This window comes from Panthera leo, chromosome A3, assembly GCF_018350215.1.
Source record: "Panthera leo isolate Ple1 chromosome A3, P.leo_Ple1_pat1.1, whole genome shotgun sequence".
In the NCBI taxonomy this organism is placed as follows: domain Eukaryota; kingdom Metazoa; phylum Chordata; class Mammalia; order Carnivora; family Felidae; genus Panthera; species Panthera leo.
The window spans coordinates 4,066,691-4,090,496 of NC_056681.1; the positions used below are offsets into that span (position 1 = coordinate 4,066,691).

The 23,806-nt window shown below is 53.2% G+C and overlaps 1 protein-coding gene and 1 long non-coding RNA gene across 2 annotated transcripts in view; one reads left to right on the forward strand and one right to left on the reverse strand.

Moving 5' to 3' along the window:
* The first annotated feature begins 276 nt into the window (after window positions 1–276).
* Window positions 277–17,142, forward strand: LOC122215348. The gene is made up of 4 exons (XR_006200332.1): window positions 277–816; window positions 4,144–4,263; window positions 4,608–8,917; window positions 9,671–17,142. It is a non-coding gene; the product is annotated as an uncharacterized LOC122215348 (long non-coding RNA).
* A 3,854-nt stretch (window positions 17,143–20,996) lies between these two features.
* Window positions 20,997–23,806, reverse strand: part of ZNF831 (zinc finger protein 831) — a 125,661-nt gene continuing 122,851 nt past the window's right edge. Inside the window, exon 7 of the transcript XR_006200333.1 lies at window positions 20,997–21,253. The gene's annotated coding sequence lies outside the window, so the exon portion shown is untranslated. The remainder of the gene's footprint in view (window positions 21,254–23,806) is intronic.

Here is a 23,806-nt window from a genome sequence, read left to right on the forward strand (position 1 = left end):
AGGGGCTGGGGCTGCCGCGCGGGGCCTTTGAACCCGGGGCGCGCCGGGGGTCGCCTCCCAGCGCCGGGGCGGGGGGCGGGGAGGGGGGCAGCGGGCGGCGCGGCGGCCCGAGGCGCACCCAGCCGGCCGGGGGCGGGGGCGGGGGCGGGGGCGGCGCGCCGGGGGCGGGGGGGGGGGGGGCGCGGCGGGGCCGGGAGGCCGTGCGGCGCACGCTCGCGCACACGCGCGCGTGTGCACACGCACCCGCGCGCGCTCCCCCTGGCCCCCCGCCGCCTCGCTGTCCCGGGACCTGCAGCTCCCACCGCAGAGCGCTGCCGGCGATTAACGGCCGCGCCGGGAGTCTGTTATCTTTTATCTCAGGGTCTCCTGGAGAGCAGCATTTCTCCGTGGTGGCCCAATGACACCTTACCCTGGCACAGACCGTCCTGCCAAGGCCCCGGGTGCACTTTACACTCGTGACTCACGGGCACCGGCAGGCAGCGTCTCCCTGCCTCTCCCGGGAGCTCGGAGCCGGCGGGTGTGGGCGGTGGCAGGGGAGCAAAGTCAACCCAGAGGCAGGTTAGCGGGTCTGGGCGGCCCGGCCTCGCCGGAGGCTCGTCCTGGACCTCCTGCCCGGCGGAGGGCTCCCGGCTTCCCCTCCGTTTCCTCCGAGGGCGTCCAAGTGCAAAGTACTGAGGGCCCTTCCCGCTCACCTGGGCAGCACAGAAGACAGGGCTGCTTTATGTTGCTGTCGCGTACCACCTGCCTGAGACCCGTGCCTGGGCACCCGGGAAGCTCTGACGAAAGAGTCGGGGAGTGAACGAATGAACGGAGCGGGTGAGTGAATGAATGAACGCTTCCCAGGGATTTGGGCCCGACTGCTGACCTCTGAGAACACCTGGACGCCCTTGGAGCCCCTCCCTTACCAGCGTCCCCCCCCCCCCCCCCCCCCCCCCCGCTAGAGGGAGGGACGACACGCAGAGGCAGGGCTCTACCTGGCACTGGGCACCTGTGCTGGACTGGGGTGCCAGGGGACTCCCCGGGGACTCCCTGCATGGCCAGCTCACGGGCCAGGCCACACGGAGGGCACGGGTGGTCTACATAACACACATCCCAGGTCCTCTGACGTTCCCCCCTGGGACTACTCCCCTAACCAGCTGCAAAAGTCACAAGGGTGTCGCGACCTCCACCCGGTTCTCTCTCTCGGGGACACCAGTCCTCTGAACACGGCCACCGTGCTGGGAGGAAGCCCGAACGAGCCCGCACGCAGAGATCACACAGAGCAGCCAACGTGGAGAGAATCTGAGGCCTCACAGCCATGGCCAGTGCCAGCCACGGACACGTGAACGCACGAGCCGAGAGGTGCCCGGAGCCCCAGCCTCCCGGACTGGCCCCAGAGGACCGGCAGAGTGCTGACCCGCGGAACCCACGAGCGCCACAGATGGTCGGTTGTGTGCACCACTCAAAGCTGCAGAATCTGCTGAAGCCCCCAGAACTGAGCTGACACGGGAGCTTCTGGAGCCCACCCCCACCCCTTCCACGCTGCCCCGTCCTTGCGTCCCAGTCAAGGAGTGGGGCGTGGAAGACATCCTGGAGGGTCATTTGTCACCGAACAGGACAGATGCTTCGTGGGGGGCTCTGCTTCAGTGTTTGGGCCCCGTGCTTTGAAAATGAGGGAAACCCAAGGCTAGGGTTATCTTCTGTTCCTGCCGGGCTAGAACGTAGATCGTTTCAGCATCATCCTTTCCTTGGAATTAAAATATCCTTCGTGTACATGGTAAAATGGCTCGGACTGAGGGATGGCTGGAGAAAGGGAAACGAATCCACGAAGCAGCTAAAAAGAGAAAAGGGATAGAAGGTGGTTTCCAGGTGTGCCCGGACCCAGGAGGGGTCAGAGCTGCTCAGACCGCTGGCTGGGTCCACTGCCCTCGGCCGCATGGCCCAAAACCAACCACCGGGGTGGACGTACCAGGCACCCGCACTGTAGGAGACCAGCGTGGCTCCGGCCCTGCCCTTGGAGGCTTCTCATCTACTTGATGGCACAGGAAGTGCAGGGACAGAGAACCAAGGATACAGGGTGCTGAGGCCAGAAGATGCCACGTCAGCTGGATGGTCCGTAGAGGGAGAATTTTAACTGATCCTTAACCAGGTCAGCAACCTGAGCCCCACGATTTGAGCGGGGGCCCACCGTGACAGTCAACCACACATCTGCTCTCCCCAGGGAGAAAGTTCTCCCCTTTTCTGGCCTTCCTCAGCCTTTCTGACTAGTCCCAGGAGAGCACCTCGATCCGGAATGTCTATAACCACTCTCACACAGTCTTCCTTTTGGAGCTGAGAGGCAGAGGCCACAGGCTTAGAGCCCCGGGCAGGCCATAGAATCCACATAGGATCTCTTTCTCACTCTTCTTTTGTTACACCGTGGTAAAATATGTATAACATACGATTTCCCCTCGTAACCATTTTAAGTGCACAGTTCAGTGGTACTAAATGCATTCACATTCTTGTGCAGCTATGGGCTGGGCCCCTCTCCATAGCCCTTGCGTCACGTAAAACTGAAACTCTGTACCTATTAAACACTAACTCCCCGTGTTCTCTCCCCCACGGCAGACAAGCCTTTTGTGTCTGGCTTCTTTCACTTAGCACAATGTCCCCAACGTTCATTCATGCTGTAGCAGGTGTTAGAATGCCCCTCCCTCTGAAGGCTGGATAGTATTCCCTTGGAGGTATAGGCCACACTTGGCTTAGCACCTGTTGATGGACACTGGATTGCTTCCATGTTTTTTTAGCTGTTGGGAATAACGCTGCCATGGATGCGGCTGCGCGAACATCTCTTCCGGACCTTGCTTTCAACCCTTTTGGGCGTGTGCCCGTAGGCGGAGTCCCTGGATGAGATGGTAATTCTGTCTTTAGTGTCTTGAGGAACCTCCATACTGTTTTCCACACTGTCGGCACCGTTTTGCATTCCCACCAAAGCGCACGGGGGTTCCGGTTTCCCCCCGTCCTCGCCAACACTTGTTTCTTCGTTTTTGATTTTTTTTGATAGCAGCCATCCTGATGAGTGTGAGGCAAGGTGGTATCTCACTGTAGTTTTGATTTGCATTTTCCCACATGATGAATGATGTCGACTGAGCATCTCCTCGTGACGTGTCTATTGGCCTTTTGGATGTCTTCTTTGGAGACGTGTCTATCCAAGTTCCATGCCGATGCTTGAATCTGGTTGTTCCTGTTGTTGGACCTAGGATTCGGCGATGTCCTCATTGCACTTACCTTTACCTTTATCTTGTATTTGTGGCAAATGACGCTGGATTTTCCATGTGTGGTGGTGAAGAGAATTCCTTTTGAAATTAATTTACTTAAGTAAAAAAAAAAAGTAACCTGAATTAAAATATGAAGCAGTCATCGTAAAGGTGGTTTGGAGACTTGGCAAGATGATAAAACTGGTTTGCCGATGACTGAAGTCTGGAAAGATCTCATTAAACTAGACAAGGAGGAGGGGCAGGTTGGAGGGGAGAGGGCAGCAGGGGGAGGGCAGAGAGGACAGGGGAAGGAGGATGTGCCCTCGTGGTTTGACGGTGGCCGGGTGTGTGGAGGGAGGAGGGTTTGAGAAAATCAGGAGTGGTCTGTGAGTCAGTACTCTCAAGCTTCCTCATCCTGTTTCTGCTGGATTATCTGTCCACTTAATGGCGCGTTGGTGGATTCCTTAGCCGTAAGCTTGAAGGCCACTGTAGGAACCACTGGTTATTTTTGGCCACCCATCCTTCGTCCATGTGCTCGGTGGGCCTGGGACTCCCAACGCAGGCTTGTGACTGGGATCTGGCCGATCAATGGATCCTGTCTGCTTGGCCACCATGATCAGTTCAGGGCTGGGCAAGGTCAGACGAATCGGTCAATCTCAGGACTTTTGCCAAAACACTTGAGAGAGAAGTTCTCTATTCACTGGGATTGTGGAGGAGAAAGGAATGTACCCGAAGCTACGGGTAGCCACCTTTGCCACCTTGAAGAAAGACCTTGCCTGACGGTGGACCCAACACAGAGGAAAGGGGAGCCAAGAGCTGGAGAGACTGGGTTGGTGTCCTGTTTGGAGCTGGATCTGTCTGGGCCTGAAATCCATACTATCCCTACAGCTTTCACTTGTAACAGCTCATCATGTCTTTTTTGTTTCAGCTTACTTGGGATTCCGTCACTTTCAAAGGAAAAAATAATGCTGGCTGGAACACTACCAGTCCACCCGGACTTCAGGCTAAACAGTGTGCAAGGGAAACGGACAATTCACGTGACTCGATGGTGAGCTGATGGTGAGGGTTTTGATCATGGTGTTGCCCTTGTGACAGCTCAAAACACCTCATACTGTCATTATCCCCATTTTCTTTTTTTTTTTTTTTTTTTTTTTTTTTTTTTTTTTTTCATTATCCCCATTTTCTAGATAAAAAAGGCTCACGCTTACAGAGGCTCAAAAAGGTTAGAGTGACCGGCCCATGGTCACACAGCTATTAAAGTGGCAAAGTCAGGATTCAGATTCAGTATTATCCAATTCCAGGGACGGAGTTCATGGCCATCGGGCAACTGCCTCTCGAACTCCTACCCCGGGTCTATAATCATCCTCACTTTCTCCTGCGTATCGTTGACAGATCGTCACCTCGCCACGCGTCTAGCTTCGTATTCCCGGCCTCTCTGATGGCAGGTCACTCGAAGGACCCTGTTCCCTCTGCAGTGGACACTACTAAGTGGCCCCTCTCCTCCTCCAGTGTCTGCCAACCCTCCCTGGTGGTCTCCACCATGGAGCACGCCCCTGAGGGGAGCGGTGTATCAGGACGCTTCCGGGATCCCGCCAAGTGCAGGGCAGGGTCGTTCCGTTTACTTTCCATCCACTTCTTCCAAGCAGGCAGATACGCAGCTGGATCTTTGAGACTGTACCTCTCACTTGAACTTGGATTCAGAATCCAGCCGTTAAGAATACTGTGACTTATCTAGATAAGCATCGCCTCCAGTTAGCTCTTCATGTGCTTTATGACTCTTTTGAAGATTGTTTTCTTTTAAATTTAGGGGATTTAACTAAGAGTAGCGTAATACGTTATGTAGTTTTCCATTACCCTGGAGTTTCTTCCTCCTGACCAGCCTAACCAGCGGAAGCCTGGACTTGCTCAGAAACCAGATAATTAAGTGCCTTTCTAGAGCATCCAAGCCCTAGCTGGGCACCTCCTTGTCAGCATGGGGCTCATTGTAAGACACCCTGCAGGATGTACGCGGCTCCAACCAGCTTGTGTTAAGAGCGGCATTCATCGCGTATAAAGTTCCCCCTGAAATGAAATGCCCTGCCAACTTGCGCGCGTTGAAGGGCTAAAAGAAAGCGGTTGATCTCATGAAGGAATCTGACAGTGAGTCTAGCAGAACCCGTTTAAAGGAGCTCCCAAATTTTGCCTGCATTTTCCGTGGTGGACGTTTGCCGTTGTTACCCCTTCAACATCCTGTTCCGCCAGGTCTGGACTATATCTTCCCTTGAGAAACTACCTCTCCCCACACTCTGTGCAGCCTGTGTGGGGCTCCAGGGCTAGGCTTATGTCTGTGGACTAAACAGAGCATCACAACACCTTTGAGATAGGCAGACCTCCGGAATAATAAAAATAATACATTTGTGTTGTTTTAAGCCACTGAGTTTGTGGTAATTTGTTCTAGCAGCTAGAGGAAATCAACACAACCTTGAATACGATGATTGGTTGGAGGACGGGGCCGTGAGCCAAGCCCAGCCCCATCAGAGCCAATGAGATTCAGTTCTGGGACTTTGAATGTTTTTTTCCGTGGAGTTGCTGAGCGGACCAGAGGGAAGCCTGAAGGTGCTGGCAGCCATCTTGTCACCACGAGGAAAAAGTCTGTCCAACACAGAGAGAGCAGACGTAGAAAGTAGGAGTAGGGAGCTGAGACTATGGGTGGAGCCCCTGGGTCCAACATGGCACCCAGGACTCTTCAGCTACATCCACCAGTACATTCCCATCTTTGTTTAAGCCAGCTCAACCTAGGTTTCTGCTACCTGTAGCCAAAAGCATCCTGATATTTTGCCTCAACTTATCGCGACCCTGGATGGAGTAGCCTGTCGAGACAGCCGGTGCAGAGATGAGGGGGTCAACAGGTATCATCCGGCGACAGATGCAGCTGCCGATGGTTGTCTCCAGAACAGCAGCAGCACGGGCATGCTCGTTGACCTGGACAGGGGATGGGAAGTGTCACCAAAATAAAGATCTAAAACCTGTCCAGAAGATCTGAGGCTCCACGCTTCTAGCAAGCGAGACACGAGTGCTCATCCAAAACCATTTCTTGTGGCAGCAGAAATACACAGCGTGGAGGGGAGGGAGGGCCGCCCCAACCCTGAAACAGCACGTTGGACCGCCATCAAATGCAATGCCAGCCCGGAGCCCCATGCCACCTGGCACAACAACGTGCCCCAGAGGGACCATTTCCCGAGACAAAGACAGAGTCTCCACCTTCAACATCATCAGCCCTCGGCGGAGGCAGGTTTAGTTTGGGAACCCCCGTCCTACGCGTCGGGACCTGTTTTTCTTCAGCGACGCCTCCAACTCCTACCTCCCCGAGCCCCTCCCAGGAGCCCCCACCTGGACCGCTCACCCATACAAACACGCCCTCTCCACTTATCTCGACATGCGTGCTTTTAACAGGTGCCTTCAGTGCCTGCCGGAGGTGGGAATTTCAGGCATCCTAGTAGATTCGTGGGAGAGATGCTTTTGAGCAAGTTAAGTCAACATGCCACCACGCACCTGCCTGTTTCACCCACCTTGAAGTAGCCTTGACTCTTATCAGAGGAATTCATCGCAAACTGTATCCTTCCTAAGCTCGTAACGTGGTGAGTTCCTGTGTCTGCCCAACGCGGCCAGTCTCTGGATATGGGGAACTTGGTTCCAGCGGCTCTCCAACACCTTGATCCGTTTGCAGAAGAAAAATATTCACGCAAGCACTCTCCTCCGTTCCCTCCACCCCATTTGCATGAATCCTACCCAAAGCCACTTGAAAACCCAAATGCTGCCCCTTCTAGGAAGTTCTCCCTGATTTGCTTGCTTACAGGAAATACCTTCTGACCCTCTTACACCTGTTTATAGCCTCTGAAGACTTGTAGCAACACGTAACGGTAACACTCCTGGGCTCTGGGGCCAGACCTGGCTGGGTGGAAATCCTGGCTATCAGCCTTGCCAGCTGCATGACCTTGGCCAAGTCACTTCACCTCTTTGAGCCTCGGTTGCTTCACTTTTGAAATGGGGATAACCGTAAGAACTACCTAGTAGGGCCAATGCATGGATTAAATGAGGGGATGTAGGGAAACGATTGAATACGGGGCCTGACCCAAAATGAATAAGTATTTAATAAGGGTTACCCGGCTGTAGTAGCAGCTACGGTTAGAGTCGTATGCATAGTGTTCTCTCCTGGTAGATGAGACGTCCTTGGAGGACGATGTGTTTGTCGTCTGCGGCCACGACAGTGTATGTAACAAACATCCCCACACCATAATGATGGCGAGAAAGAGCGTTTGTCCACGAGGCGGCTCTGCGCTCCTGCTGGGCTCGCTGGCAACCAGCTGGCTGCCGGGAGATCCAGGTTGACTTTGGGTGGGAAAAAACTGATCACCGAGCTCTGCCCCGTTTGCTACTCATCCTCTAGCAGCCCAGCCCAGGCGTGTCCTTCCCACGGCAGAGAGAGGGGCCCCAGAGACAGCAAACCCGCCGCACAGACCCTTCGCAGGCCTCTGTCGGTACCACGTCTATGAACATCCCACTGGCCAAGGCAGCTCCCGCAGCCAAGCTCTTGTGACTCGGAGGACACGGCCAGGCTACGGGGTCAAGGGCATGGTAAGGGAGGTATGAAACCCACCACGGCAGGGACCGAAATCCTACAGTAGGCATAAAATGGCACCTCGATCCTGAGGAATCGGTAGGCAACGTTGGTTGACCTGAGCATGAGTTTGGGCCCCAAGGTGCAAAACGTGAGAATCAGCAGCAATTAAAAATAGAGGAATTCATAGAGTACAGGTGATTCATGGTCACTGGGGTCTGAGGAGGGCTTCCTCACCCGGCTAGCTGCATTGCCTTACATGGAAATATTTAAACTTCCACTCCGAGGGTCAGAGGAAAAAATACCTGTTGGATTTGCCTACGTTCTGTGCTGTGTCACACTCTTGCCCTCCTCACCTCGGTCTCCCTCACACCCAGGGACCGTCCGGGCTTGGGGAACAAGTACAGAAACCAAGGGTGAGAGGGACCTGAAAACAGGTAGGGTGAAGGAGCAGAGACGGCCTGGGAGCGGGGAAAGGCAGGACAGAATCTGAAGGCGCCCCCTGATTCCCGAACTTTCCAGAAGTTCAAATAAGGAAGGGATCCCTCAGAACTTCTGGAGTTGTAGCACAGACGCACTTCCTTCGGAAAGAAATTTCACAACCGGGTTTTTAATGAGCTCCACATTTCCTTGTGTAGGCAAGATTTCTTTCTAAAAGGACGAGAGAAGCCGCCTCTGCAGGACATCAGTTGAACAAAGGAGCAAAGCCGTCGAGTCTGGAAGTCATAACTCAAGTTCAGAAATGCAGTGAGGGCAGGATTTGACCTGATACCTTCCCAGAGCCGGAGAGCAGCGAGCAAGCTCTCCTGCCCGAACATGGTGATGGACTGGGGCAAGAGAGGGAAACAGTATGGCCTTTTTTTGTTTTGTTTTAACCGTAGGATGAAACTCTTAGTTTCCAGAGGATGTCAACTGGTGTCACAGTGAAAACACAGTCAAAAGGGTTCTAAGTTTGTTCCTTTCATCATTCAGCAACTATTTGTTAAGCCCCGACCAGGAGCCAGACGGTGCCCCGGACGGTGCCCCAGATGCTGCCGTTGGGACTGCAAACCAGGCGCGAGCTTCCGTGATGCCCACGTGCAATCGGCAGGAAAGACAGTAAACGGTAAAAACACAAATAATTAACTAATGCGATTTGGGGTTGGGACAAGTTCTGTAAGGAAACACGCGTGAAGGGAGAGCTAGAGAGTGACCAGGAGGGCAGGGCAAGGGACCCCACTTTGCACTGAGTGGAGAGGGTGGCACTCTGGGGACAGGCCGGTTAGCGGAAGAGCTGAAGGAGAAGGCCAGCCCCGGACAAAGATGGCGGAGTGTTCTGGACAAAGGGAACCGCGTGCGGGATGAACGTGGGGACAGTGACAAGGCCAGTCCACCGGTCACTCTTCACAGAGTCATCTGACCTCCCTCAGACCCCAGACCAAGACCGGTTGGCTCTCCTGGCCTCTCAGGACTGATCGTTTACAAGATTCTTCAGAACCGCGACAAAATGCCTACTTCCGGGATGGTCCGGTGACCATGATGTTGCTAGAGGGCACTGGCCACGTCTCCCTGTTCAGTGCTGTGACCCCGTACCTGACACTTAGTAGATGCTCCACAGGGACACTCATGCCTTCCCGACACTCTCTCACATCATCCCGACGGCACCCCTACCCAGTGGGTATCACCATTGTCACCATAGCACGGATGAGACCGAGGGAGGAGAAATGACTTGCCAGAGGTCACACAGCTGGGAGGGGGTGGGGTCAGAATTTTAATTCTGGCCTGTCTGACTCTGATTCGTCCAGGGATGGGCACAGGATCCCGTCAGAGCCAATGACATGCCAGGCAACATTTGCCTTCCACTTCATCTTTTTTCTAGAAAGATCTCCACTGGTTGCATCTCCTCTCGTGTTCTCCAATCTTCTCAGTTCCCCGTGGTAGAGAAGCCGTCCCCATTCCCTGCTGTGGCCACCACAGCCCAGAAAGAATGAGATGCCAGGAGACGCTTACAAGTAGGAAAATGATGAGTTGCGTTGGCCTTTTCCTCGAGTTTACGAATAAGTGATCACCTCATGCCAAACGCTCAAGGCAGGTACTGTCGTGTGATAGCTCAGCCCACGAGGGAACAATCCATGGACCACCAGGGACTAGGGAGCAGTGTGCCTGGTGCCTGGGGGTAAGCAGAAGTGAGACACTTGTTTGCACCTTAGAAGCGCGTGATCAGCAGGGGAGATGAGGAAAGGCGGGAAATCGCTAGACCACGATGCGGGGCGGGAGTGACGAGGGGCTCCCGGTGTCCGCGGTCTGTAGGCTGACGCACATCCTGAAGCCGCGAGGCCAAGTGTGAGCGTGGCCTGCGGACCGTGCGGCAGGACGTCACACACGCATCCTTGGGCCCATCGCCGGCACTCCTCTGCCACCACTCACTCAATATCTCTGACCCCACAACGTCTCTCCTCCAAATTTTTGCCTTAGAAAGAGACAATGTCCTTTACACAAACGGAAACCGGTTTCGCGTGCCCTACAGAGAAAGTAACTAGAAAATAACATAAATGCACGTGCAAAACAGCCTGATCAAATGTCTGACCAGAGAGGATTGTGTGCCAAAGGCTCTCAGCTCTTGGCTGGCCCTCTCTTTGTGCAAAAAAAAAAAAAAAAAAAAAAAGCAAACCATCATCAGGGAGGTGTTCAAGGTAAGCTGTCTGCAGAGGGAGCGGGTCCTGGAGGCAGAACCAGGGAGGGGCCTTATGATGGGATTAGTGTCAAGGCCTTGGCCCCATGGCCCCACGCCCCCGGAGCTATCTCCCACACGCACTGGAGCCTGCCTGCGGGAGCTGTGGGCAGGACATCCGTATCCGGTCGGCTTTCGACGCCACTCACCACGCTGGCTGTGAACACCCTGCTCAGCTCTCCAAATCTGTGTCCTCCTTGGAAAAACCGTGACGACAGTGACCCCCAGCCGGCTCACGGGGCTGCTGGGAAGAGTCTAAGTGAGGCGACAATGATACGTACATCTGAACAGCTCTATGCTGGTGACAACTTTGCTGCCATGCTGACGATGACAAGGGTGACCGTGGAGCCCCGCGAGGGGAGTGGCCCACGCTTGCTCTCGGCTTGTGTATCGGGCACTTGGCCTCAGATGCTATGCTTACCCTTTAGCAAGGGAGGCGGCACGAGCCCAACAAAACTAAGGGGACTGATGTGACAATGGCCACAACGTCGAGCTCAGGGTGTTGGGCCAGGACAGTCCAACGGAGCCTGGGAATCAGAGAAAGCCGCCAGAGAAGGAAGGGCCCTGGTGCCTGGGAGGGAAGAGCTGGGAAGAGGGAACATCCCGGCATGCAAATGAGCAGGGCCGGCCAGCCAATGGGAGAGCAGCTCCGAGCACCCGCCCGGGGATCTCCACCCAGCCTCCCTCTGGGCCAAGGCCAGTGGGCCTCCAGGCCTCCCAGCTCTGGTTGACCTGCTTGATCATGGCTGAGGGTGTGGCCAGACCGGGACCTGCGGGCCTTCATTCCAAAGGGCGGCCCCAGGCGCCCAGCGGCTGCCTCCACCCTCCATTCCCATCACCCAGTGAACCTTGCTCCCCCTCCTTGGGCTCCTCACTACCGCACAGCCACAGACCCTACCGCCAGGCACTCCCAGGCACGGACTCAAAAGCAACCCCAGGGTCACTTCTTCTGCAGAGTGTAGGAGTTATTGATAAAAGTTGAAAACTTTGATGTATCATGTCTGCCTCAGGGAGGCTTGGGGCACTTCAGGAGACAGTCTGAAGACAATTCCAGAAGACCGCCCATCTCAAAACCAAGAGCTCTACTTTGGCTCCCCAAATGCATTTGGGACCAGCTTTCCACCACAGTACCGAGTACGAAGCAAACACGGGAGGGATGCCGTTTGCGTGGCCAGAAATGAAACCCAATAGACGGGAGTCAACAGAGTTATCTACAAATCATTGGTTATGATTAATAGCGATCATTTATTGTCTCTGCTGTGTGCCAGGCACCACAGTAATGAGCTCTTTCCCTATCTCATTGCTCTGAACCTCCGGGTCAGCCACGGAGTAGATACCTTTATGATCCCTTTCACCATCTGGGGAACTGAGGCACAGAGATTAGGTAACTTGCCTTAGGTCCTAAAGCTCAAAACAAAGGGAGGCCCTAGGCCAGACTTGAGGTCTGTCTGACACCACACCCAGGCTTCTTATCACGTCCTCACGCTTCCTCGTCTGTGGCAGCACGTCCTTGATGGAAGGGGAGCCCCTTGAGGGTGAGGTCCACGTCATTATCACGTTCATATCCTTAGTGTCTCTCGGTACCTGGTGGGTGTGGACATCCATCCACAGCTCATCAAGCGAGTTTGCTGAACTGAGCTGGCATCCACAAATTGGGAATGAGGAGTGCCTGATTTTGAGATGTGTTCTAATATCTAGGATTCATGTTGAAGAAAGTGGACCCAGCCCCTTCTCTAGGGGAGAAGGCAGGAATCTTCCGGCCTTGCAGACCTGTGTGCCTGTTTCCACCAGGAGCTGACTTGTGTTCGCCATCTTGGGAGCAGAGCCTGGGAACGTGCAAGGCGGGATCGAGAGGACCCTCTGGCAATGCCACCAGACCTCACGAGGAATCTCCAGCTGCCGCCCCCTCCCCAACTCCCGTATTTTCTCAGAAGCAAGGCAGACCACCCAGGGGGAGCCCACAGGGAAAGCGGAGATGCCACTGGTTTCTACGCAGGCCTGAGGGTCCCTCAACTCCCCTGCAGACTGGAGTCTCTCCAGGAGACAGAAGGTGGGTGAGTCACAACTTTAGATCATTCAAAATAACCGTGTCATTTGCCATTGTCGATGGCCTGGTGGTTCATTCAACACCCACGTGTGTGTTCGGCACAGGTGCCCAACCTCGTGGCCCACCCACCTTGGAGTTCCACTGCCTGGGAGAGAATGGCCCTTTATCACTGTGGGCTCGTTAAGCAAGATGATCGGTACTCGAAAGAAGAGAAGAAAGAACAAAGAGAAGGGCCGGGGCCGGGGGTGGAGCGAGGAGCAGACTCGAACACCTGAGCTCGCCGGGCCAGCTGTCAGCATCCAGGCATTGGCGGGTGACGGGGGCACGGGAGAGCCCACGACCAAGCAAGATGGGAACCCCAGACCCCTGAAAAGAGTCTCCAGCCAGAAGAGGAAGGAACACAACAGCAAAGGGCAGAAGCCCTGCCAGCTGCCGGGGTCACGGGGTGCACCGTGAGCACCGTCACAGGCTTGCTGGTGGCCTTGGGCCCCCATGTTTGCCTCTGTAGACAAGGTGAGAAAACAGGAGCCTGCCAGACTGGGGTCTTCTCTGCCTCTTACCCATCCATCCATCCACTTAGCAAATCTACTTATGACCATCCATGACACAGGGACTGTCTCTGGCACTAAGGAACAAAGTCCCAGCCCTCAAGATGCTTACAGTTCTGTTGGGGGAAGATGGAGAATAAAGAACATGGAAGAACATAATTAGACTGTGGAATGAACTGGAAGGAATGGCGGGGCAACCCCGAACAGCCAGGGAGGCCGTTCACATTGGTGCTGGCGGAGACCGCTCTCGGTGGCTGATGTTGGAGTGGACCCCCAGATGGAAGGGTGCCAGATGTTGACGGGTCTGGGTGAAGGGTGTTCCCGGAAAGAAAACAGCCAGTCTGAAGATCCCAGAGGGGTGGAATCGAGCCTGGCACTTGACAAAGAGGAGGACGGAAAGGCTGAAGGATGTGCACTAGGTTTCTGTGGCTGCTGTAACCGATCGTCACAAAATTGGTGGCATGAAAGAAAAGGAATTCATTCTCTCACCATTAGAAGACTGAAATCAAGCTCTGAAGGCGGAGACTCCTTCTGGTGCTTTCTAGATTCTGGAGCTCTGGGTTGGGGTAGTGCAGCCCCCATCAGCCCTCACTCTGACCCCATCCCACCCCACAGCCTCTTCTTCCCCTCTCCTAAGGACAGGAGACATCAGATTTAGGGCCCGCCCTAATCCAGAATAATCTCATCTAACTTAATTATATCTGCAAAGATCCTCCAAATATGGTCTCATTCACGGGTTTCATGTGGACATACGGTTAGGGGAGGGTCACCATTCAACCCACTTACAGTCTGGCGTCTGGCTCCCCAAACTCACATCTGTCCCACGTGCCAAGCACACTCGCCCCACCCCAAATTCCCAAAAGTCTCAACCCATTATGGCTTCAACTCTATGTCCCAAACCTCATCTAAATACCATCTGTTCAAAAGTTCCAGATCTCGTGATCCACATGGTCTACACCAGGGAAGGGTGAGATGTTACCTGTGATCCATCCTGGGGCAAAACTACCTTCCATCTGTAGACGGTACACCGGGAGCCCAGTTACCTGCTCCCTGAATACATACAATGGCGGGACAGGCATGGGGCTGACGCCGCCATGTCACAAGAGAGAGACGGTAAGAAGTACACGGGTGGCTGACTCCACACGGGTTAGAAATCCAGCCGCACCAACCAGTGCCAAAGCAGGTTTCAAGGCCTGAAAATAACCCTCTGTGGATCTGCGTTTGGGCCCTTGAGTGCTCTAGCCGCATGTAGAGAACGGACTGTAAGGACCAAGGTCAGAAGCAGGGAGATCAGTCCGGAAGCTCGTACAGACCAAACAGAACATGCTGGTGGTTTAATCTGGGATCATGGTGGTGGGAACAAAGAATCGTGATCGGAGTTAGAAAATGTTTTGGGGGCAGAGCCGACTGGATTTGGTAGGTGCAGGACCCCCCCCCCCCACGCCTTATCAGTGGGGGATACGTTCCAAGACCCCCAGTGGATCCCTGAAACCACGGACACCCCCAAACCCTACGCCTGCTTTTTCCTACGCACACATACCTACGAGAAAGCGCAACTCACACACAGGCCTGGTCAGAGGTCAACGGCATCGATATGGAGATGGAACAATTACCACAATACCCTGTGATGCCGGTTATGTGAGTGTGGCTTCCCTCTCTCTCTCAGAACAGCCTCTTGTGCCATTCTCCCCTCTTCTTGTGAGGATGTAAGGCGATGAGCTGCCTCCATGGTGACGCGGAGTGAGGTGAGCGACACAGCCCGAGGTTGCGCCCGACCACCCGATGACTGGACGGGGGTTGACCACGAGTCACCGGCCCCGTGAAAAGCGAGACTGTGGATAGGGGGTCGCTGTCCTGAACTTGAGGGGAGACAGAAGACTGTTGGGAAGGAAAGGAAACACCTCCTAGGGTTCTGGCTTGAAACCCAGAGGGGACAGTGTGGGAGGGGTCTGAACCCAGGAAGTTCTGTCTGAGTGAGGGGGGTTCTTCATACACTCTTCGTAGCGGAAACCGGACGGCGGGTGGCCCGTGTGCCCCCAGCTGAGAAGGCCCTTCCCGCAGTGCTCAACTGCTTTGTCTCTCTTACCCCAGCCCTCACCTCTGCTTCCAACTCAAAGCACGCTTCCCACGCACAAGCGCCGGGATGAAAGGGAGAAAAGTTATTCTCGAAGGCTGACCGCGTAACCCAGAGTCCGGAGAGGGCCTCCCTCCAGCTCTAGGCGCCCCCACCCTCTGCACACCCACTGGCGGGAACGCTGCGCTAGGCCAGGGGTCGCGGCGGCCCGTCTCGGAAACCAACCCCCCCACCCCCGACACAGGGCCCAGGCATTGGCTCCGTGACTCCCTTGTTGTCACCAGCCACCATCTCTCAACACCACAGTCATTTACAGCTCGAAACAATCTTGGCATCTGTTAAGATCACTGCTCGGAACAGACTGAAGGACAAAAGGGAGCGACAAATGAAAACCTTTGGGAAAACGGATTAACGAGGCAAAGTACAAATAGTACACATACTTCACACTTTGAGGAGACCAGGAGGGGCTCTGAGCTGCCTGCCTTGCATGCACAACAGCCAGGAGAAGCTGGCATCTACCATATTTGATTTCTTGCTTTCAGTTTTTCCCCAAATGTTCCTCATTGGGGATGCCGGATCACGTAAGTGATCTCAGGGCCGTCCCACAGCAGAACCTTCATGAGATAAACTGAAAATAATGTTTATCACCTTCTGGGTACCTGCTGGGTGTCAGACATTGGCAAGCAGCTTCTCTAATACAGAGCAGTAAGGAAGGTCATTTTATCCCTGTTTACAGATGGGGAAACTGAGGCTCAGAAAGGCTCAGAGAATGAACCACGGTCTCACAAGGGGGATGGTTGGGTCTGGAGATTAGAACTGGGGAGTGGTCAGCTGATAGGTCGCATTTATAGCTTTAGGGATAAGCTCACTTCAGAAGTAAATGTGGATCGAGAAGACCTCTGGAGACTGAGATGTGAGGTGATCCAGGGTTTAGAGCTGGGAAGAGGAAGGCGATCCAGAAGAAGGGACTCAAAAGAGAACCCAGCTGTGTTCCCTACTGGACCACTGTCCCCCACCGATAATGGGGGGAGGGTCCAGAGACCAGTGATCGTCCCCACATTCCCAGCACCATGTGTCTACCAGGCTCACCTGTTTGCTCAACACTTGAGAAGTAATGGGTAGGTGTCTATGGGCCAGAGGAGGAGGCTGGCTATACAAGGTCATTAGAATATTGCATAGTCTGCCTGTCACATGTCCAAGGGCAGCCAGCATCAAGTAGCGATCAAGGTCGACCCACCTACCAGGTCACTCAGGTATATGCACACCTGACTACATCAGTCAGATAATGCCAATAAATAAAAAAAGCAAGGTCCCTAGGCAACACCAAGTTACAAAACACTAAAAAATCTGGGCACTGTCCTGAGAAAGTTTATAATCTAATGGAACAGCTAGACAAGAACCAAAATCACACAGATGCCGTGGAAATGTGGCAAATTCAAATAATGCATAAATACAGAAAAAGTTTCTAATGGCAAGCCTAGGGAAAAAAAACTATTGTATATATACTCAAATGACTTTTGGCAAGGGTGCTAAGACCATTGAACGAGGAAAAAAGTCTTTTCAACAACGCTGGAAAAACGGGATGCAAAAGAATAAAGTTGGACCCTTATGCAACACCATATAATTGTACAAAATTGCACCAAAAATTAACTCAAGATCGTCCAAGGATCCAAATGTAAGAGCTAAAAGTATAAAACTCTTAGAAGAAAACATAAAGGAGACGTTACATACCATTGGGTTTGGCAATGATTTCTTGGATATGACAGCAAAGGCTCGGGCAACAGAGGAAAACAGACAATTTGGACTTCATCAAAATAAAAAAAAAAAATCTGTGCATCAAAGGACACCACCAGCAGAGCAAAAAGGCAGATGCACAGAACACACAGCACAGAAGAAAGGGAGAAAATATTTGCAAGTCACATCTCTGGTTAGAGATTAATATCCAAAATATGCAGAGAATCCTCAACTCAACAATAAAAAAGCAAACAGATTCAAACATAGGCAAAGGACTTGAATAGACATTTCTCCAAAGAAAACATACAAATGACCAACAGGCACATGAAAAGATGCTCAACATTACTGATCACTAGGGAGATGCAAATCAAAATCACAAAATGTCAATCCGTGCCCGTTAGGATGGAAACTATCAGAAAAATACAAAAACAAAAACAAAAACAAAAAAACGGAAAATAAGCATCGAAAGCAGGGATACAAACCCACGTTCATAGTAGCACTTGTTCAGCCAAGGGGTGGAAACAACCCAACTGCCCACTGATGGCTGATGGATGAACAAAACGTGGTCTACACGTATGTACAAAGAAACATTACGCAGCCTAACAGGTGGGTTGGGGGCGTCCTCACACCTGCCACAATGGGGATGAACTATGGGGACGTGGGGCTGAGTGAAATGAGCTAGTCACATCAGGACAAACACCGTGCGATTCTATTCTCATGAATTACTTGGCGTCCTCAAATTCCTGGAGACAAAGAGGGGAATGGTGGGCGCCAGGGGTGGGGTATGGTGGGGGTGGGGTGCTGTGGGGGAAGGGGGTCAGTGTTTAAAGGGGACAGAGTTTCAGTCTGGCAAGTTGAAACAGTTCCAGAGACGGGTGGTGGGGACGGTCCAGTAATGGGAAGGTACTTAAGGCCATGAAACGGTGCACTTAAAAATGGTTCCAACGGTCAATGTTACGTTACGGAGTTCTTACCGCAGTTTAAAGGAATACGTTTTTTTTTAAAGGAGGGGAAAAAAGCTCCGGTCCCCCACAAAACAGCATTCCTGTCGTCACTGGTGGCCAAGCGAGGGGGTCAGAACCCTTTAGTCTACACCAGAAGGGCATAGAGGGAAATCCTGAGTCTTTGCAAAAAGTAATTAGGACACAGGGGTCCTTCCTTCTCTCAGCTCATCTACGACACATAGCTCGTCTGCAGTGACCAGCTCAGAGTCTTTCTCCCTCCCACACTTGACAGAGGCGACAGGGAGGGACAGCACGCGACCCAGGGAGGGGCCCTGAAACACGATCCGCGGCCTGCTGCTGCTATAACGTGGGCGCGAGGTGCCCGGCACAGTGCGGGGCACTTGAACTGTGACAATGACCACCGTTTGGGCGATGTGCGCGGTCAGCTGCGGATTCTCCAAAGGCACCTGCAGGGAGGGTGGAGGGCGGGGATTAAAGATAATAAAGTTTCAAGTGAAAGAGATGCTCTGACTCCCTGATTAAAACAAATAACAGGAGAAGGGACAGGGCAGAGAAGTCAGTGACAATGACATGGAAGGCACGAACCCCGATGTGGCTACAGGCTCAGGGCCAGGACGGGACAGCCAGCATCGGTGCTCCGTAAATGAGGGGCAGAGACAGTCCAGATGCGGCTGCGGCCCCGACGGTCCAGACCACACAATTTTTCTATAGAAGAAACTCTTTCTCTCTCCAGGTGGAACATTGGAAGCCTGGGTCCTGTTGTTTCAATGGCTTCTCAGAGGCCGGCTCCCTGGAGGGGTGATCACTACACAGGGGCGAGGAAGGACTCCCGTGCCCTCCCATGCCTCGGGTAGAGCATCACCCGTGCCAGTCTGTGACCGAGATTCTCGGGCACGGTGCGTCTCGGGTCACCCGAGTTACAATTTTCAAACTTGCCTGGACTTTGAAGACAACCACACTCTTTTTGACCAGTTTCTCTGTCAAAGGGAATTGTAATGTCAGATCCCTCCAGGTAGAGAAATGAAGGCCTCTGTTCCAGTCTGGCCTGTGTTTGGAAAGAGATACGTTATTTAATGACATTTTGGAAAATATTTCAAATTAAAGGATTCTTGTGATGTCCAGACAGAATAAAGAGTAAATTGCCCTACAGAGTTGTCAGTGACAGGAGACAAGTTTATTTGCTATTTGCACAGTGGGTTTGTTTGTTTGTTTGTTTGTCGGCCTTAAATATTTATTCGGCATCAGTCTCTTAGATTTTCTTGAAAAATCAGTTTTGAGATGTGTGTTTACACAGATTCATCCAGGCAGGACCTCTGGATCATCCATCGATTTGATCAAATCAGTTGAAAAACCAAGCACACGGGGCCACTGGCCTTGCTGGTTTTTTGTTTTTCCACATCGGCTAATTAAATTGGTTTCAATGCAATCTTTTTTCTGTGTCACTGAGGAACATATGATTGTCTCCTCTTTTTGCCTGACATATTCTCTTGACCACTGCCCTCCTCCTTCCCCAAAGCCCGTGTGTTTGGGAAAGAGGTGGGGGAAACCCCTAGGAGCTTGTCTCGGTGTGGGGGGGGGGGGTTAAAAACCAGCAAAGCAAGGGGTAATGAAATTAAAGGTGAAACCGAGGCAGAGCACCATCCGCTCTAAGATTTTTCAGTTTGGTGTTTGCCACGGTTACATTTCCCACAACAGAGTTGGGAACTCTGACACTTTTTGTGTGTCCCAGAAAAAGCATTGTGGAAAAAGGTTGTCCCAGGGCAGTGTTGCCTCTTACCTCTGACGAGGTCTTTGTCGACTGGCTGCCTTTGTTCTCCATCACAATAGACTTGTGAATGAGATTTCATGGTTACAAGTAGCCTTGGACACCCAGGGACGCAAGGCACGCAAGGCACGGTTGGGGCTCGGGAGAAAACCCTCACATAAACCGAAGGGGAAGCCAGACTTTGTCTAAATAAGCTTAGGGACAGAACAATTCGGAAACGAGGCGAGACCAATGGTGTAATGCAGAGTAATGAACGTTCAAAGCTGTCCAGATGCAAGAGAGGGGAAGACTGCGTCGTTCGGGGGCCTGGCTGAAGTCAGAGGCCAGTTAGGGGACCGGCCTACGAGGCCCGGTCCCCCCGTCCCCCCCGGCTAACGCGCGCAGAGGCTTTGCCTTCCGAGACCCGTTTCGGAGATTTTTTTCACACCTGCAAAGCAGAGGAAGGGAAAACACGCATTCTAGTGACAGAACCCAATTAATTACAGGATCTGCTACAAACACTCAGCTGCGTAACTTTGACAGAAAGCGAATTTGTCGTCTTGAGAGGAATCTGACATCGTAAATAAATAAGTGTGATTAGGATGATAAGCCAACTCCTACCTACTTGAAACCCCTTCATTATGAAGAGAGAGAAAGTCAGAGACAGGGTGTAAATTTGAGCAAGACGGGGAGTGTGTGGCAAGAAATTAAATGAGCCCCCACCAGGCCAGCGGGTGAGCGGCGGTGACAGGCCGCCTCGGGCCAACGACACAGATTTATCTCCCGGGGTCTCCTGGAGTGTAACCGGCTCGGCTTGGCTGTGGCACCTGCATTTGGAGACGCGAGCCTCGTCTAGACCGTGAGTAACACGGTTCAGTTCGGTTCACCTTATCTCGTTTGAGTTTGTGGCGTTCACCCAGTCCGGGTGCTACTTTTTATTGGAGACGGCCCAAAATTTCCAGAATGAGAAGAGTGTCGACGTCGGTGGTTCTCAGCCGGGGGTGATTTGCCCCCCACCCCGACCCCCAGGGAGCTCTTAGCAGTGTCTGGAGACTTTTGATGGCCGCAGCCTGGGAAAGGGATGTTGGGTGCCGGCCCCGAGTGGGTGTGGAGCCCAGGGATGCTGCTGACGGCCCACAGCGCACACAACAGCCCTCACGGAGACGCACCTAGCCCCAAATGTCAACGTGCCAACGTTGGAAAACCTTGAACCACCGGACGGTACATTCGAAAGCATTCGGTCGGTCTGACAACAAGCCTCTACGGTGCGTTGCTTTGCACACCAGCCTCTGTGTTTAGAAATCAGAGAACTCTTCCGATTACACGAGACAAAACCCAACTCAGATAAGCTCAGACCGGAACTTTCCAGCCCCCGCTGGAACTTTCCATGAACTGAGCACAGCGGGTACCTTCGCACAAACTCTGGCCACACGGACCGAGATGTCTGCAAACAAAACATCGGTACATGCTTTGTCCTTCCGAGGCCACCTGCCTGCCCCAGGCGGACCTTGTTTCTTGTCACTGGGGGTGGACGAGAGGGATTCTTCTGTTGATTCCTCTGTTGTCTTCCAGACTTCCTATAGGACTGGTCGGCATCTCTCCGGGGTTTGGACTCTTCCCTGGAAAAGAGTGATGAAAATAAAGGTCATTTAGACACAGCTGGAGCCTAAGCACGTGCATTGTGCCATATAATGCCACCTTGAGATGTTTCGTGCAGCCCTGCCCGCTGTCAGTGCTGAGACACGTCCGGTAAATTCTGGAGCAGGTACAAATCTAAGGGATTGGGCTGAGCCCAGTGCCGGGCTAGCATCTTCCCCTTGCCCTCAGAAATAAAAGCAATAACTTGTTTTCCCTGGCGTCCATTTTTCACCCATGATCCCAAATGTGCCGAGAGCTCTTTAACAATCAGGACAATACGGTCAAAATATTCTGATTGTTGCAAAAAGCAAACGGCGGACCACACACAAAGCCATCACGGCTTCTTCCTCGACCTAAAACTTACAAACTCATTTGGGGTCAGCGGGACATTCACGGTCACTAAAGAAGCCAAGAATTCCAGTGCCGGGGGAGTTTTTAGAGGTTTCTCCCTAAAGCCAGCAAGCTTTTAGACTTGAAACAAAATTGCTGAACTGTCTCCTGCAAGATGTGCAACAGGGAAGAGACGATGGGCTTAGTCTGGGGGTGTCACATTCACCAGCTTGTGTCCTGGCTGAAAGTTTGTCTTTTAAAACTTGCCTGTTTCTGGGGCGCCGGACGGGGGCTCAGTCGGTTAAGCATCCGACTTCAGCTCAGGTCACGATCTCACAGTTTGTGAGTTCGAGCCCCACACTGGGCTCTGTGCTGACATCACAGAGCCTGCTTCGGATCCTCTGTGCCCCCTTCTCTGCCCCTCCCCCACACTCTGTGTGTGTGTGTGTGTGTGTGTGTGTGTGTGTGTGTGTGCGTGCGCGCGTGCGCACGTGTGCTCGCTGTCTCTCTCAAAAATAAACATTAAAAAAACTGCCTGTTTCTGGTAAAAGATGGAGATTTTCCCTCATTCTGTGCAGCCAGCCACTGGGAGGCACGGGACTTCCATAGTGGTGTTTGTTTCCTGCCCAAAGAGGACGCTGGCCACGGTGTCCCCCGGCGGGCGGGGAGAAACAACAGAAGGACAGATGAGGTCCTTTCAGCCTCTACTTCAAGCCCCTCACTTGTGTTACGCTTCCCCTCTAACGGCACCCGGGATGGGGTTGGTACCTTCGAGTCTCACAACTTTCTAAGACTGAGCTTTTTGAGGACAGGGACATTTTTCGTCTTTGTATCTCTGTGTGCCCAAGGCCAATGGACTCCAATCGAGCACAGCCTGGTGAGAAAGGCCAGCCAACTGTTGCGGTCCCCATTTTACGTACGAGGAGGCCAACAGCGGGCCATCTTGGAGGGATTTCTGAGGCTCCGTGGGAAGTTCATGGAAAAGCTACCACAGTGTTCCTTTGGACACGGGGTTCCCCTGGGAGCTGTTCAGAAAGACTCTCCCCCTTCTCATGGCTCACTGTCCCCACTGCATGCTGAGACGTGGTTCTGTGAGCCTCTGTCCCTTTGTCTGTTGGGCTCTTCATCCCCAGCCAGACACGGCTGTGCTGGTTCATACTCTGGTTTTTCCCACAGAGCCCAGGCACCAGCAGCCACAGCCCTAATTCGGAAACAGCTGAACAAAGCAAAGTGAACAAAGCGTTATGGATTGGGGGTGGAGGCCACTGTCCACACTCTGGACTTGGGGGCCCAGAGGGCAGGCGTCAGGGCCGATTCATCTTTATCTGAAACAGACACACAACCCCACAGAGTGAAAATCCTCCACAACCACTGGCTCCGCTAATCCATCTGTCCAATCGTCGTGCACCTGCTGGGGGTCACGGTTTCTCCCACGCTTCCCGCGAGGGTGTCACCGGACCCTCACAGTGACCCGCGGTGGTCGAGGTCAGTGATGGCGCACGCTCTCGAAAGGATGTGAGGAGAAGAGAGCGCTTCGCCTCTGTGGTCTTCTTCCCCCAAAACCCCAACCGCAGCCTCGTCGGGAGGAAAACACCAGATGAGCCCAAGTGTAGGGACCTTCGCGAAACACCCAACGAGTCCCTCCACACTGTCAGGGTCACCAAAACCGAGGAGTGTCTGGGAAGCCGCACAGCCCTGGAGGAGGCTGGGGAGACATGACAACAAAGTGTCACGTGGTGTTCCGGGTGGGATCCTGGGCCTGAAAAGGGACATTCAGAGAAAAGCAGTGAAATCCGAGTGAACCATGGCGTTTAGTTCCCAGTAACGCACTGACATCGGTATTGCCGTTGCCACGGGCGCGTCGTGGAAAGGGAAGACGGTAAGAATCAGGGAAACCGGGCGACAGGTTTACAGGAATTTCTGCACGCTCTTTGCAGCTTTTCTGTAAATCTAAAACAATGTTCAAATTAAAACAAAAATTACTTACATTTAAAAACTTGCTTAAAAACATAACCCAAATCAGAGTCTCCCGACCTGATTCATCGTTCCGGCGACTCCTCAGACCCTGCTCTAGGCTCCCGTTTACATCACAGAGACCCTCCCAGGGCTCCTGAGAATTAGATCATGGGAGAGGATCTCGAAGGGATAATTTCTCTGCTTGGAAGCATGGGCAAGACCCGATCGCCCCGAGGGGGAGGCGGCCA